At 43.8% G+C, this 16996-nt stretch overlaps 1 protein-coding gene across 1 annotated transcript in view; it reads right to left on the bottom strand.

Moving 5' to 3' along the window:
* Positions 1-16996, bottom strand: part of NR5A1 (nuclear receptor subfamily 5 group A member 1) — a 128797-nt gene that overhangs the window by 53969 nt on the left and 57832 nt on the right. The window lies entirely within an intron of this gene.

Raw genomic sequence — 16996 nt, 5'->3', positions numbered from 1 at the left:
GCAAACAAAGACGCTCGAATTGAAATGGCTAATTAGTCTTAACCCTTTCCAATCCACTGTCTGACGTCTAAAGACATTCTGATTGAAAGCTGTACAGCTCCGATATCGGCGTCCAGCAGGGTATTCTTATTGTAGATTACTGGCAGCTCTGTTGTCGGGGGCCTCTCCGGCATGTCACATACTGCAGTACTGGCTTTAGCCAGCAGATGGTGCCACTGTATAATGGCAGAAAGAGAAAGCCCCCTAGGAAACCCTGAATCCAAAATTGGATTGCAAAGGGTTAAAACGTTCCAGAGGTGTTATTTTTTTTCTAGCGGAATTATGCAGCATATCACTCATGTTCCTTGTGTATTGCGCACGCATTTGTGCACCCCCCTATTGACTTCCATGGGGACCTTTAGTGCGCAAATGTGCAGGGAAACCAGAGTTTGTTGAGGTTTTTTTGTGCGCCCCAAATGTGCAGTAAAAATCTGCGCCTGTGAGTGATCCTGGGGCTATTCTCTGCGTATTGTGTGCAAAATTTTTGTGAGCGCATATCCACCCATGCGCAATACGCAGAGAACAGAACCCAGTGATTTCAATGGGTTCGTTCACATGTGCGTATTTTCCTGCGCATTTTGGTCATGCAAAAAAAAAAAAAGCATCCTGTATTTTCCTGTGCGTTAGCGCGCCCAAAGTCGCCACAGAAGTAAATCGTGATTGAATATGCTAGGAGTGGGTGAAATACTGAGTAATTGCACAGGAAAAAGAACATATCTGGGACTCAGACTAATTAGCCAGTTCATTTAGTGTGTATTTTTTGCTGCGTGCAAATGAACATGTCTTGCAGGCACAAAAAGTACAGTAAAACATGCTGATACGCACGCAAAAAAGCATTATGCATTCCGCAAATACACAGCGCTCACGCAAAAATAAATATGCTTGGGGCTGAAACCTGAAACACAAACTGCAAAATTGCACAGCTGAAAGCCGCTGCTGAGGAAATCTGGCGGATTTCCCTGTTTAGGGTTCTTGTGTAATGACATTTTTGACATACTGTATATGCACCACCTCCCTGCCTGTTATGTATTGAATGGTTGTTGTTATAACATAAGTATTATTGTATTTTGTATCCCTTTGTCATATTGCACTCTTGGGTGTCGGGGATCGAACCCAGGAACTTCTTTCTATACTCTGCCTGGGAACTTTTGTACGCCAAGCAGTGGCAACAGCTGCGCTAGCCAGCCCTTTGGATAGCTCCCCTGCATGACCTGGTCCTGGTTCCCTGGTTGGCCCCACCCTGTCCCTTGATTAGCTACACCATATAAATCTGGCTAGCATCTCTCATCCTTGTGAGATTATTGTGCTCCCAGCCAGTAGTCAAGCTCTCCTACCTTCCGCTCCTAAATACCTCGGGCTTTCCTGACTATGCTACCTGCCTGCTCCTCTGTACTGTGAATGAATACCTAGCTGTGTACTGACCTCTGGCTTCCCTGACTACCCTGCCCATCTGATCCTCTGTACTACAGTTGATACCTACCTGTGTACCGACCACTGACTTTCCTGACCACACTACCGATCCATACCGATTGCAACTTAGTTACACTTAGTTAGACTTGAAAATGTTACACTTAGCTGGTATTATTATTTATGGTTGGAGGTACTTTATTATAATATTCTATAAAGATAAAGGGTGGGGGGTGTACCACTTATTTTGAGGGGGGTCCCTGTTTAATATATTGAATCTGTGTACACTTTAAAATGTGGTATATTTATCTGCGTTTTTTAATAAAAAAATTGTATGTTTTATCCTAAACTATAATTTTACATATATTTTTTTGGTGCACCGGATTCACCCTTTCTTATTTTGTTTGTATCCATGTAAACCTACAGAGGGTGGTTACACATCTGCGTTACAACCTCCGACTGGAGGTTCCATCGCAGATCCGGCTGCAAATACCAGAAGCTGGGGGAAAGCAGGCGGACCCCATTATAGTCAATGGGGTCTACCTGGTGTGGTACGGTTCCGTCCATTGACATAGCCATTTAGCCATGGGGATTCCATTTTCTTGCTCCCCAAACAGAGCAGGAAAGGGGAATCCCCAGCGCAAGTGTGAAAGCAGCCTGAGGCCTCCTTCACATGCGTTTATATGTTCGCCGCCTGTACGCAAAGTATATTTGCCTGAATGAATTTTTGCAGTAGTCGAGTCCCAATCGGAATTGGTGTTTTTAAAGCCATTCATACGGGCCACTGCTGCTCGTGTGTAAGAAAAAAGCGGAAGTGACAGCAAGCAACGATCAGAATAAAATGCTTGGAATGACCAATAAGGCCAAATGTGATCTTTGCGCTGACATTTGCGTATTTAATGCAGAAGTCTCCGCGCCGACCTCCCATGTAGTGGCCGGCGCTTGTAACTGCAGGCAGGGCTACTATTAAAAAATAAGTGGGAACCGTGCCTGCCCCTACACAGAGGTCCACGTGAAGGCTTCCGCTCCGACCTCTGTGTATTTATGGTGCTGGCGGCGTGCATCCGCTCAGATGATCGGTCAGGGTCCCTAGCAATGGACGCTGGCCAATGATGGCTCATCAATAGTATTTCCCTGGAAAACCCCTTTCAATCTTGTTTTTTTCTTGTGCATTTTTTTAAAAACGTGGAAAAACACGTTCGTCTGAATGAAGCCATTGAAATCAAATGCTTTGCATGGTCGCGTTATACATGCGACTTTTAAACGTGCGCAGAGGCGTAATTTGAAGCTTCTGGGCCCCAATGCAAAACCTGTAACAGGGTCCCCAACTATAATGCTTTATTCATAGTACTGGGTACCCTATATGGAGAACAGAGGCCTTATGGGCCCCCTAAGGCTCCTGGGCCCGGGTGCAACCGCATCCCCTGCACCCTCTATAGTTACGCCCCTGAACGTGCATAAATACGGTTGTCGGAATAAGCCCTTATACAGTTCTTTTTGGAACCGTTCCTGCACAAAAAAAGAGAGAAGTTCAGACTTTCATCTAAACATTCCGAACTTTTTGCATCCACTCCTGCGTTTAAATCATAAAACTGCATAGGAAAACTATATGTGTGACTCTAACCATTAGCCAGGCAGACAGATCAACGAGCCAAATAGCAGCCGGATTTCATGGAGCACCAAGGTTTTTATCGGTTTTCCTAAACTGCTAGTCCCACCGCACATTTGATGTCTAACTCAGTGTCCTTTAGCTAGGTTACAGTGCTGCTCTCTCTGACATTTTCCTTGCCATTGCTAAGTTTCTAACCTTGTGAAACAAGAACAGATGTATTAAATAATATGACAATTTTGACTGCATGTATTTGCAGCTAATACAATTCATTGTCTCCGGATGAATAGACTTCTGTCCTTAGCAACAACAGTATCATTACGTTTCTTACTTTAAGAATGCAATATTGTTTTGTTAACCAGCTTTCATTGCAGAATGTTGCCTATTGTACAATACAGTGAACATCCTATTCTGTAGAACAAAAATAAATGAAACTGAATATCATGAAAACGTAACAAAAAAAGGAGATAAAATTCATTACATTTTTTTTTTAGAAAAGCTGCCTCACATCCCCAATCAAATCAAGGCATTCCGAGCTATTCTTGCCATCAGTCATAGGAACATCAAGGAGCCTTGACCATTATATAGCAACGGACTGTGTTAGGCACCGTTTGTTGTGTGGGGGATCTAGCATGGCATTATGTCTTCCATTATAAGGTAAAGCCATGGTGCAGATATTAGCAGAGCCTAAGGGGCCTTCTACCTGACCCAATGATAGAGCAAGAACATTCCTCGGAACATTCTTTTTTTTCCAGTCATCGGCCATGTGAACATGCCACTGACCACCTGATGAACGAGCACTACGTGATCACATGTTTTATGCAGCACAAGAAATTAACGGCGGCGGCACAACTCCCAGTGTGAATGGGGGAATATGCTGCCAACAATGATGAAGTTGCTATTCTTCCACTAGTAGAGCGAATCCAAAAAAATCAGCACTTTATCTTCTAAAGTAAAAGGACCCTAACTTGGCCATATCTTGCAGATATGATGCGTTTTAATTGCATGATGTTACAACAAGCAAGCTTTCGGGGATATATAGCCCCCTTTGCCAGGCTATTGAATGAAACTAGTTAGGATGGCACATAATTATGACATACAGATGCAGAGGGGAGGAGAACAAATTGCTCTTGATCTAAATAAATGTTCACACACAGAAATTTGAGACTGTGTTTTACTCAAAGTTAAAAACAACATACAAACAGAGCTAAGACATACTAAGACATACATCGTAAATCAGTCCACTGAGCTCAGGACTTATTTTTTTATTTTTTGCTTTAAAACTTCACAAAAATGCAGAACTTGACTTGTAATAATGTTGCCATCCAATAGGTGGTGCTGCATCTCCTTCCATGTGCAGGTTGAAGGAGAGATAAGACACATCATAAAACTGTCCTGTGCTCAGTGGACTGATTTACGATGTATGTCTCCACTCTGTTTATTGTTTTGAGTGCAAAAATTTCTGTGTGTGAACCTAATGCCTAATGCCCACGGCCGGATTTCTGCAGCGTAAAACGAGGCAGAAATCCGTGGCGTTTCATCACAGCTATTAGGTTCTATTGAACCTAATAGCTCAATGTACCCATGGCATGTCCTTCATGCCGCAGGAATACGCGCAGACGGCTTCCATTGTAGTCAATGGAAGCCACCCGTCATGCTATACTTCTGCTGTAGCACACATAAAAATGTTACAGGCCTCAGATTTTGGTGACAAAAAGCATAAATTTGGTACTGACTGACACAGAATTAAGTTAATGGGATTGTCCAGGAATTCACCCTAATAACCACTTTCTGTGTGATCTGTGGAAACCAGGTTCAGGCCTCATTCATATGGGCGATGCATTTTTACTCTGGCCAAAATCGCCTGAACGGTAAAAAAACCGTGATCGATTCGTGGCTAAAATTTGCGTTTTCTTGTGCATTCACACGCCCGGGTATGGTGTATATACGCCGCAGCCCGGGAATTCCTTCAGTCGGCATAAATCCTCAGAATTACTTCTACTGTCTAAATAGAGGCACCTGTCATGTTTCACAGTGTTGCCCACTGCTAAACTCCCTTTTTCTGCAGCTCCCATAGGAGTCTATGAGAGCCGCCAGCGTATATCGGCCGAAAGATAAGGCAAGACCTATCTTTTCCGGCCACGTATAAAATCAGCCGCCGTATTTGGTCACCGATGTTCTATCTTTTCATCCCTGATGTTTTTACGTGGCTGACTATATGCATTGGAATCCAATGCTTCAGATGGTCACAATTCTTTCTTGCAGCTAAATTAGCCACATAAAACTTTTGTGTGAATGAGGCCTTAGGATGCGTTAATGCATCTCTACACCAGAGAGGAACAGTGGCGCGGCTACAGGCAGTGGTGGGGCCTAACACCCCATTATTTGGTCCTCTTGGGCTAAATGGTGGCAGGAACAAGCAGTGTAGCACTAGGCTCCACCCCTGCCCTCTTCCCACTTCCTTTTTAGATATGCATTCACCCCTCCTAGGGATCCTGGACATCCCCTTTAACATGTAAGTTTGTACTGCACAGTCAATGACGTGTGAACATATTAAATGGTACCTTTTAGAAAAATGCGTCTTGTCGTGCGAAAAACAAGAACTATTACAGGTATGTCATTGCGGGAAAAAAAAACATTTGGAAGGTGGGGGATCAAAAAGAAAAAATAGAAAGTAGCTGTGATGGGAAGGGGTTAACCATTTATGTCCCTTTTTTTTAATTGAATATTGCATTATCCTCTACTATTTATGCCATGGATGTTGGCTGGTACATGGGGAGAAAAAAATTCCTTTGATGCTATGTTATAGGGCAAACAGCCAAGTAGGGCTGTATAGAGGAAACCGATTGTGCAATACACATCTTTTCTCCGCACAAGTGGCTTTATATTATGTTGTGTACATAGGTTCATATCACAATCCCACACACCGCAGTCAGATGCTGCTGCGTAATTATTGTGACTGAATAAAATGTTCTTGTTTTGTCGAAGGTGTAAATGCTGCATTTGGGTCAAGTAGTTAAACCATGATTAGATGAATAACTCAGCGTTGGATGAAAAGAGTTGTACGCAATCACTAGAAAAGACGGGTTAAAGCTCATCCGCTAAATGTAAAAATGGATTTTTAAATCAGTACGCAAAACAATACACAAAACTTACGACAACTCTTTGGAATTAATGGAATGTAGAAATACAGCGAGACACAATAACAGCTCCCAGCAAAAAAAAAAAGAGTAATATTTGGGTAAATGGCTGTGCCGTATAGATAAAAAAGTATCTTCTTTTTCAATCCATTTAGTCCCACCTGAGCAATTTTCTGATATGACCCGTTATGGCCTATTTGTGAAAATGCTATATACTCACAACTTCGGCATCACTCGTTGTGTTGAAGCCAAAAAATAGATTCCATTGACTAATTGATTTAACATTTTGCACTTATTTTCTTAGTTTAATGTCTTGATTGAATCTTGAATATCCATCCTTGCAGCCATTTCGTTATTGTACTAACGCAGTTCCTATGCCGAGCTATGTGTTTCCATAGTTACAGACTACAAACAAATCCTGTGTAGTCAGATCTAGCAGTCATCGGCAGGATCAGCTTTGAGTTGACTGGCTGATCTTAGGGTCGCTAACCTTTACACTTTGTATGAGATGGCCAACTCTATGGTTGACACACTGTGGGCTGCAATCCTTGACATATGAGGTGGTGTCTGGTGGGGTAACAGTGAGGAAATGGTTCATTAAAAGAAGCACTCCAGCAAATTTATTTTTGCCTATGTAGTGCAGAATAAGCAATTCATAAGAATAATGTAACCTCTGTGTATAACTATCTTAGTTGATGTGTTATACTGCAAATGGGGTGCCTGCCATCCTTGCTCCTTCTTTCGCTCTGAGATAGTTCCCCTACTGTAGCCAGCCCTGCAGCCTACAATTCTCATTAAACCCAAAGATATCTCAGTGCTGGAGTGAGTCAAGAAACACTCTAGCACTTTTCTTGGTTGGCAAGATGCTCTTAACAGAAGCTACTTGTCCGTTGGACAAGTTTTTGCTGGGTGGGCACAAAGTTTCAACTGTAACTACAATGGTGCAGGCTCAGACCAAGATTGCACCTCGGGAACTCATTGCTTCTTCTGCTTCAAGTGTCACCTTCCACATTCGGGCTTGATGCCATCCTGCTCCTGGACATTGAGTGCAATCGTGCACACATCCATCAGCATCCAGCACTTGACGCCCAAAGCAGAAGAGAACTGAGGAGCAGTAAATGTAAGAAGACATCTACTCTGAGGCCTGGAACACTATGAACAACTAGATGGGCAGATCAGTGCTGGAAAATAGACCAGGACTGGTGTCTACTAAGGTGTGGTGGTCATTACTTATGATTCATCAATAACCTAAATTCTACATAAAGATGTTCATGATGCTTTCCGGTGAGTGAATGTTGACCATGCCACCTCCTTAATTATCAACCAGCAAGGTAACATAATGACCTCTCATTGAGCTGGAGCAGACAACCGCTTACTATATAGCGCTTCCCGTGAACAGTGAAAGTCGCACATGACACCTAAACAGATATGGCCTTAAGCCATGACAGAGGCTGCTCTTAAATACATCCTTTTTATATTACCCTGCCCAATCAACAGCAGTTTCCACAAAGGAAACAGAAACACTGGCACTTTTTTGGGTTGGAAGTGTTCTTAACCCGTTTAGGACCAGGCACAGTAAATATACGGTGTCTAGTCCTGGGCTTAAAGCCTAGCTGTATGTAAAATTACAGCAGGGATTTAAGCCTCCTGTCTCTGCAATCAGTCAGAGATAGGACAGGTTATCAGCTGTTAGTAACAGCTGATAACTCGGAGGAGAAGGCAGGAGGGGTTTTTAACCGTATTTTCCGCCGTATAAGACGACCTTTAAACCCCGAAAAACCTGCTCGGGAGTCGTCTTATACGCGGGGTATACAGTGTCCGAAAAAAAAAAAAGAATACTCACCTCCCGCGACGCTGCTGCAGGCTGTCTCCCCCGTGCACGCCGGCAGAGCATTGCTTTCTGCAAGTGGGGCTTGAATTCCCCGCCTCCAGAAAGCTAATGCTCTGATTGGCTAACTTAGTCTGGCGTTAGCCAATCACAGCCATTCATGATGTCATTGAATGGCTGTGATTGGCTAACGCCAGACTACGTTAGCCAATCAGAGCATTAGCTTTCTGGAGGCGGGGCTGTCAATCCCCGCTTGCAGAAAGCAATGCTCTGCCAGCATGTATGGGGGAGCGAGAGCCTGTAGCAGCGCCACGGGAGGTGAGTATTCTTTTTTTTTTTCACACTGTATTCCCGGCATATAAGACAAGAAGTCGATGGTCGTCTTATATGCCAGAAAATATGGTAGAACAATATTACAGAATAAAACAATAATATATACATAAAAAAGAAAATGACTCAAAACCGACACTAACCAAAATCGTCGCTATATGCGCCCTATAAACAAAAACCATACATATTATATATCAAAACGTCTGAAACAAAATAAGGAACTAGAGATGAGCGAGCATACTCGTCCGAGCTTGATACTCGTTCGAGAATTAGGGTGTTCGAGATGCTTGTTACTCGAGACGAGTACCACGCGATGTTCGAGTCACTTTCATTTTCTTCCCTGAGAAATTTGCGCGCTTTTCTGGCCAATAGAAAGACAGGGGAGGCATTACAACTTCCCCCTGCGACGTTCAAGCCCTATACCACCCCCCTGCAGTGAGTGGCTGGCGAGATTAGGTGTCACCCGAGTATTAAAATCTGCCCACCCGCGGCTCGCCACAGATGCATTCTGACATAGTTCAGGGACAGTGCTGCTGGTGCCGGAGCTGCTATAGGGAGAGCGTTAGGAGTGATTTTAGGCTTCAAGAACCCCAACGGTCCTTCTTAGGCCATAGAAATCGCAGATCGCACCTATGTGCGATCTGCAATTCCTGTTCTCTTCTCTATATGCGCTCAATGGGGCCGGCGGCAGCAGCGCCGACCCCATTGAGAACATATAGAAGACAAATCATTCTTCTCTGCCACAGCTGTAACAGCTGTGACAGAGAAGAACGATGTTTGCCCATTGAATTCAATGGAGCCGGCAATACAGCAGGTTCCACTGAAAGCAATGGGCTGCCGGCGATCGCGGGATGAATTGTCGGGAAGGGCTTAAATATATAAGCCCTTCCCTGCAATTCATCCAGAAATGTGTTACAATAAAAATATATACCGTATATACCGGCGTATAAGGCGACGGGGCGTATAAGACGACCCCCCAACTGTCACCTTATACGCCGGGAATACAGCGGAGCAAAGAATAAAAATCATTACTCACCTCCCCCGGCGTTCTGCGGCGCTGCTGCAGGATGTCGCTCCCTCCTGGTCCCTGGCAGAGCATTGCTTTCTGGACACAGGGCTTGAAATCCCCGCCTCCAGAAAGCTACTGTGATTAGCTAACACACGCCGTCAGCCATTCACAGCCATTCAATTACATCATTGCCATTGGCTGTGATTGGCTGAAGGCACGTGTGTTTTCTGGAGGCGGGGATTTCAAGCCCTGCGTCCAGAAAGCAATGCTCTGCCGGGGACCAGGAGGGAGCGACATCCTGCAGCAGCGCCGCAGAACGCCGGGGGAAGTGAGTAATGATTTTTATTCTTTGCTCCGCTGTATTCCCGGCGTATAAAGTGATAGTTGGGGGGTCATCTTATACGCCGGTATATACGGTATATATTTTTATTTTTACACATTTCTGGATGAATTGCAGGGAAGGGCTTATATATTTAAGCCCTTCCCGACAATTCACCCCGCGCACGCCGGCAGCCCATTGCTTTCAGTGGAACCTGCTGTATTGCCGGCTCCATTGAATTCAATGGGCTAACATCGTTCTTCTCTGCCACAGCTGTTACAGCTATGGCAGAGGAGAACGATCTTTATGCTGACAGTGCGGGGGGGGGGGCCCACTCTTGCTGCTATTGTGGCTTAATACTGGGACCTGTGAACTTGAGATGCAGCCCAACATGTAGCCCCTCGCCTGCCCTATCCGTTGCTGTGTCGTTCCCATCACTTTCTTGAATTGCCCCGATTTTCACACATGAAAACCTTAGAGAGAGCATCGGCGATATACAAAAATGCTCGGGTCGCCCATTGACTTCAATGGAGTTCGTTACTCGAAACGAACCCTCGAGCATCGTGAAAATTTCGTCCCGAGTAACGAGCACCCGAGCATTTTGGTGCTCGCTCATCTCTATAAGGAACCCATTCCCATTCTATATTTTAGCATAAATATACTAATTTAAAAATAGAATAACTATAAATGTTTAAAAAAACATTAAAACTAAACAGTAAAACTAAAAAATAGGGAAAAAAAGTCAGTGAAAAAGATATTTAAAAAATCGCCCTATATGTCACAGAAAAGAAAAACACAGCAAAAATAATTTTGATAGCTAAAGGAGAAAAAATAGGGCAGTAAAACTACCACATGGGTCCCTAAAAAGTGTTTGGTCCTTAAGGTACAAAACAGCTTGGTTCCTAAGGGGTTAAAAGATGTCCCCTGTGCCTTGGCATCACTATGGCGAGCTGTGAGAATCCATTAAACTGTCATGAGGATGTGGATACAGATAAATACAGAGGTACAGACTTGGACCAAAATTGGGTATAGGGAAAGGCAAGCGCAGGCTCAGATCAAAACTGAGTAGATGGGCAACATGCTCACAATGTCAAGTTGTTGGCATCTGAACCCAATTTGGTGCGGGTGTTGCCTGGAGCAGCAGTGAGTAAATCAGGGTGTTTGATCTTGGGTCTATATATTTTTGTAGCCTTGCTTTCTCTCTGGTCTGGGGACTGAATTTATGGTCTGAATTAAAGATGAGCGAGCACGCTTGGAGAAAGCAGTTACTCGAGTGAGCATTGCTCTTCTCGAGTAACTGCTTACTGGTCCGAGCAGGCTCGGGGGGGGCGGTAAGGGGGGGGAGTAGCAAGGGGGGGAAAGAGAGAAAGAGAGAGGGATCTCTCTCACTCCCCCCCCCCTGCCGCCCCCCGCTCACCCCCGCGTCCCCCCCCCCCCCCTCCCCGAGCTTGCTCGGACCAGTAAGTGGTTACTCGAGAGGAGCGATGCTCGCTTATCTCTAGTCTGAATAATTATGTGGTTTGTCTGGGGATTGAATTAATTTTGCAGTCTAGTCAGATCTCTGATTTGTTTGGGGTCTGGTGAGAAGTCCAATTTAGTTTTGGCTCTGCTCTGGGGTATGAATTAAGAACATATGTAGACCCCAGATCAAATAACTTTGTATACTCACTGCTCCTCAGTACTTTTTTACTCCAGGCAACATCCGTCAAAACCTGGGTTCAGATGCCAGCATGTAGACTTTCTGCGTGTTGCCCCTTTGCTCAATTTTGGTCTCGGTCTGCGCTTACTGTTCCTTATGCCCAATTTTGGTCTGAGTCTGCGCTTACTGTTCCTTATGCCCAATCTTGGTCTAAGTCTGTGCTGCTATATTCATCTATAGCCACATCCTCATGACAGTTAAATTTGTTCTCACTGCCCCCCATAGTGATGCCGCCGTCCAGGTCTGAGGTCTAATTTCCTTTTGGGACCTGGTCTGTGGTCTGATTACTTCAAGCATCCGATCTGGGATCTGATTCATTTTGGTGTCTGCTTTGGGGTTAAATTAATTTTGAGAACTAAAAGTTTGCCATGAGGCCCAGCATTTTCTAGCTATGCCCTTGTTCTCCTCTTTATCTGCATTCCTCGGGTACTATTACCACAGCTGACACCTTTGATTGATAGGAAGATCTATGTAGGTAAGCAATATCAAAGACAAACAAAGGTAAAAATACTATAATATATAAATCCTTACATTCTAAATGCCCAAGGTGCACTCTGTATGGAGAAATGACCATTAAAGAGCCCTTCATGATTAAACATAGAATACTATTGTCATTGAAGCTACCACCATATAAATTCCTCGTTTTCATGATAGATGATGCTTGACATGAAGCACGGTGGGCTTCGCTACTTCATTCTGTACAAAACAATAAATTGCAGGGCACTCTGTCACCTACGAGAACCAAGGGTTGGATAGAGGTCTAGGCAGTGTATCAGATTAATGGATCCAGGAAAACATTTTGTATCAGAGTTGTAGGGGAAGTGACACACAATTCATTGAAACTTGAGGGGAGAAGATCCAGATTGATTAATTTTCATTCTGATCAGCACAGTGATAGGGAATGATATGGAAATGGAGCCCTTGGGGAACGTACTGTGAGTGGAACAGTGATCAATGGTTCAGCGAAGACTGCAGTGATTGATAGGTAAAACATCCAAGGTATATTGACAAGGCCTCTCTCTGTATGTTAGGATAAAGGTATTTAATAAATTCTTCAGCTCGTCTAGATCTGCTTACGAACTGCAGCTGGCTCTTAAGCTGGCCATACATATTAGATGTACAATGTGTTTTGGAAAGTTTTCAGACCCTTTTATTTTTTTACATTTTGTTATGTTCTGGTCTATTTAAAAAGTTAGGTTCCCCCCATCATTCTGCACTCAGTACCCCATAATGACAAAAGGAGGTTAGAAATCCTTGTACATTTTTAAAAAAGGGAAAACTAGCATATCACATTGACCTAAGTATCCACACTCAACACTTCGTTGTTAAAGCACCTTTGGCAGCTTTTACAGCCTCCAGTCTTCTTGGTATGATGCCACCAGGTTTGCACACTTCGATTTGGGGATTTTCTGCCATTCTTCTCTGCAGATCCCCTCAAGCTGTCTGGTTGGATGGGGACTGTCTGCGGACAGCCATTTCAGGAGATGTTCGATTGGGTTCAAGTCAGGGCTCTGGATGGGCCACTTAAAGAGATTCACAGAGTTGTCCCTAGTCCACTCCTGTGTTGTGTTGGCCGTGTTCTTAGGGTCATTGTCTTGTTGGAAGGTGAACTTTCTGCCCAGTCTGATGTCCCTTGCGCTCAGGATCAGGTCATTTAGATTTGTGCTTTTTTTAACAAATGGTCAGAATACCAAAGACCAATAGCCCAGACTATCAATTAGTGCTTCCTACAACTCAGGACGTGAACAGTCATAATGTCGCCCATGTAAATACGGCCTTATATACATATATGCATAGGGTTACTTGAGAATACAAATGACTAAAATTGCTGCTCAGCTCCATTTACCCGAATGGTGATCGGATGCAATATCAGACTCAGTCTATGGATAAAAGAAACTCTGCTTCTTCTGAAAAAAAAAAGTTTTTTCTCTAATCTGAGAACTCTTTTAAACTTCCTTCACACATATTGTTTTGCTTTTTCTTGCTTCAGAGCAAGTTCAGAGAAGAGTTACCAAGATGGTGAGCGGTCTGCAAATCATATCCAGTGAGGAATGGTTAAAGGATCTGGGAATGTTTAGCTTGCAAAAGCTGAGGAGACTTAATAGCTGTTTACAAATATCTGAAAGGCTGCCACAGTGCAGAGGGATCAGCCCTATTCTCATTTGCACAAGAAAAGACTAGAAGCAATGAAACTGAAAGGGATGAGACACAAATTAGATATTAGACAGTGAGGGTGATCAATGAGTGGAACAGGTTACCACGGGAGGTGGGGAGTTCTCCTTCAATGAAAGTCTTCAAACAAAGGCTGGACAGACATATGTCTGGGATGATTTAGTGAATCCTGCACTGAGCAGGGGGTTGGACCCAATGACCCTGGTGGTCCTTTCCAACTCCACCATTCTATGATACTATGAATTTAGTAGGTGCCTGCGAGTGAAGGCCCTTGGTGGTGGTGTAAATTGGTTGGGGGGGAAATCATAATAGGTATGGGTCCTTCAAGTTATGGAGAACAATTTGGTTCATCTACCACATTTGTAGTTCTTACAGGGTGGAGTCAGTGAAAGGTTAGTGTATTCTCCGTGAAGATACTACTACTAATAATCTTTATTTGTATAGTGCCATCTTATTCCGTAGCACTTGGTGGTATATGGTGCCCTTGACAAATTCTGGAACCTTGAGCATATTTTGTGCTCTACATGTTGGATGTTCCAAGGACCTCCCTCCTGTTTGGTTGGTATGATCAGTGTATTTACCTCTAACAAGTTTTAAGAAAGGTATTTATTTTTCTATGTTAATGATTTTTAAATAATAAAATTGCCACTGTGGCCAATTCAACCCAAACCAAAGTCTTAGAGTTTGTCTTTGTGTAGAAGAGTGGGTGCAAGAATTATGGAGCATGGTTTGGACTATTGTTGGTGGGGAGGTAGCAATCACACTGGTGGAGTGGGGTCCACAACACCAGACTCTGCAATAACAAAGTCATGAAGAAAACAAATCTGTTGCTAGGACCTCACAGACGCTGCAGCCAATAAGAGCTCAGCAATCGACTGTTGAGCACTGTTATTGGCTGCAGAGCCTGTGATGTTCCATAAACTGTGTGGAACTGCAGCCTGTACGCAAGCAGTGGGAGCAGGACTGAGCAGAGACGCTGGGCACATCGGGAAATGGACCGAGAAGAGGTGCCGGACACAGTGGGAACGGGAAGAGGTGAGTATATGACTATTTGTTATTTTATGAGCTGGATTTCATGCAAATTATACATAATGGAAAACCCCTTTAAATTGTGCACTGCTGAGTTGCAATACCAGATACAGCCCATGGGCAAAAGTGCCACTGTTTGGGGGTGAAAAACATCTTTTTTCCTAATTCTGGCCATAAATCCTGACAGCTCAGAGTATGTTTTGCACTATAGTAACGCTATAAAAGAACAGAACGTAGGTGAGAATTATATCACACAATTATAGGATGAGAGGTAGGTGTCGCTTGGGTAGAAAATAAGAGCTAAAAGTATGGATTATGCCACCAGTACAAAGCCGAAGAGACTTTTCAGTGGAGGCTGGAAGTGTTAATGGTATCAAACACATTAAATACAGGGTATTGACAGTGACAAGGTAGCAGAGCTCCATAATAGCCTGATAAAATAATGTCATTATCGAGGAAAGACTAAAATAGTTGCCCTCTCTGACTTCTACAATCTACAATGCCTAAAGCGAAATCATTTTCAGTTCATTTAAAAGAAATTCTATTAACATTTAATACATGAGATATACAATTTAATTATGTTTAGAATTCCATTGACTTTTGTAACCATAGACAATGAATACAACATTCAGTCACTAACTTTAAAATGTTTTCGAAATGTATTTGAAAAGATATAACATTGTAGGAGAGAGCTATGCATGGAAACCTAACGTATGACTAGTGAATGGTTTATTTAATGGCTTTTATAGACTCTCACACTTGAACAGTATTTAAAAAGGAAGGTGTCATCAGCTAATGACCTTCTGTTTAAATCAAACTTTTGTGCTAAACATATTTTTGGGGGGTTAGAAGGCAGGAAAAGAATGTAAAAAGTTATCCGGAAATGTAAAAATGCCGATCGGTTCTTTTTGAACTCCGATTGAGAAGTAGAAAATGACGCATATACCAAAACACAAGGTCAGGGAGAAGAATAATTTCAAGCGTAACCGCCTAGATCCAACACTCAACCTGCAAGCAACGTCTACTGAAATGCAGTCGAAGGCTGCATTCCCACGAACGTATATCGGCTCGGTTTTCACGCTGAGCCGATATACGATGTCCTCATCTGCAGGGGGGGAGGATGGAAGAGCCAGGAGCAGGAACTGAGCTCCCACCCCCTCTCTGCCCCTCTGCACTATTTGCAATGGGGAGAGGCAGGATGGGGAGGGGCTAATTCACAGAACTTAGCTGCCCCAGTCCCAGCTCCTTTCATTGCAAATAGTGCAGAGGGGCGGAGAGGGGGTGGAGAGGAGGCAGAGAGGGGGCGGGAGCTCAGTTCCTGCTCCTGGCTCTTCCATCCTCCCCCCCGCAGATGAGGACACCGTATATCGGCACGGCGTGAAAACAGAGACGATATACGGTCGTCTGAATCCACCCTTAGCATAATAAAGAGATACTTGAACAAAAACGAGCTGCACAGTAGAAGTGCAAGAAAAAATATACGCGGTTATTACCAATGATCTTCCCGATGTGAAACCCTCAAAACTCACGTTTAATGACACTTAGATACAGAAATTTGTTATCAATGGAAACAGAAACTCAAAAATTCTCATTTAGCAAAATTGTCTTATATTCACTTGGGCAAGCACTATATCAGGCCGAGAAACTTGCCAACATGCGATTCTTCACGGCAATGTGAAGTGGTTTTGATTAGAAACCGCTATCTGTGAAATTGCCATCGTTCCGTGCGTGAAAGGATCGCAAGTAGAGTTGAGCTAACATACTCTGCCGAGCTTGATGCTCGTTCGAATATTAGCATACTCAATGGTGCTCGTCACTCGAACGAGCAGCAAATCACGTTCGACCCCACCCTAGCTTTTGGCCCATCCCAGCTGTGACGTTCCTGCTTTGGCCCCTCCCTGCCCCGACACGTCATATGAAAATTTTTGGTCTGGCAGGGAAAGGGAGAGAGAGAGGGAGGGAGGGAGACGGAGACGAACCAAGGGGGAAAAAAAAGCTCGGCACCCGGCGTCCCACATACAAAATTGCTCGAGTCTCCCATTGTAGGCAATGGGGTTCATTACGCAAGTAGAGCTCTCGAATGTTACGAAAAGTTCGACTTGAATAACGCGAACCCGAGCATTTGGGTGCTCGCTCATCTCTAATAGCAAGTGTTTCCCATTGACTTCAATGGAAGCATCACGTCGCACTCACATGCCCATTGCACAGCACGCGAGTGCCATGCAATGTCTTTCGAAGGTCAACAATGGGCAAGGCGTGCAAAGGGAATGACGAAAGATAGAACATGGTGCAAGGAAAGGAAAGAAAAAAAAATCACTTATGTGAATAAATTCATTAAAAAAAAATTAATTTCATAAACATGCAAATTTTGAGTGCATCACATCATACAAAGCTTGCGTGAGAATATAGTTTGGT

The sequence above is a fragment of the Eleutherodactylus coqui genome, chromosome 10, assembly GCF_035609145.1.
Source record: "Eleutherodactylus coqui strain aEleCoq1 chromosome 10, aEleCoq1.hap1, whole genome shotgun sequence".
NCBI lineage: Eukaryota > Metazoa > Chordata > Amphibia > Anura > Eleutherodactylidae > Eleutherodactylus > Eleutherodactylus coqui.
Note: the sequence above shows the minus strand (reverse complement) of the source record. Positions and strands in the feature narration are given on the sequence as shown.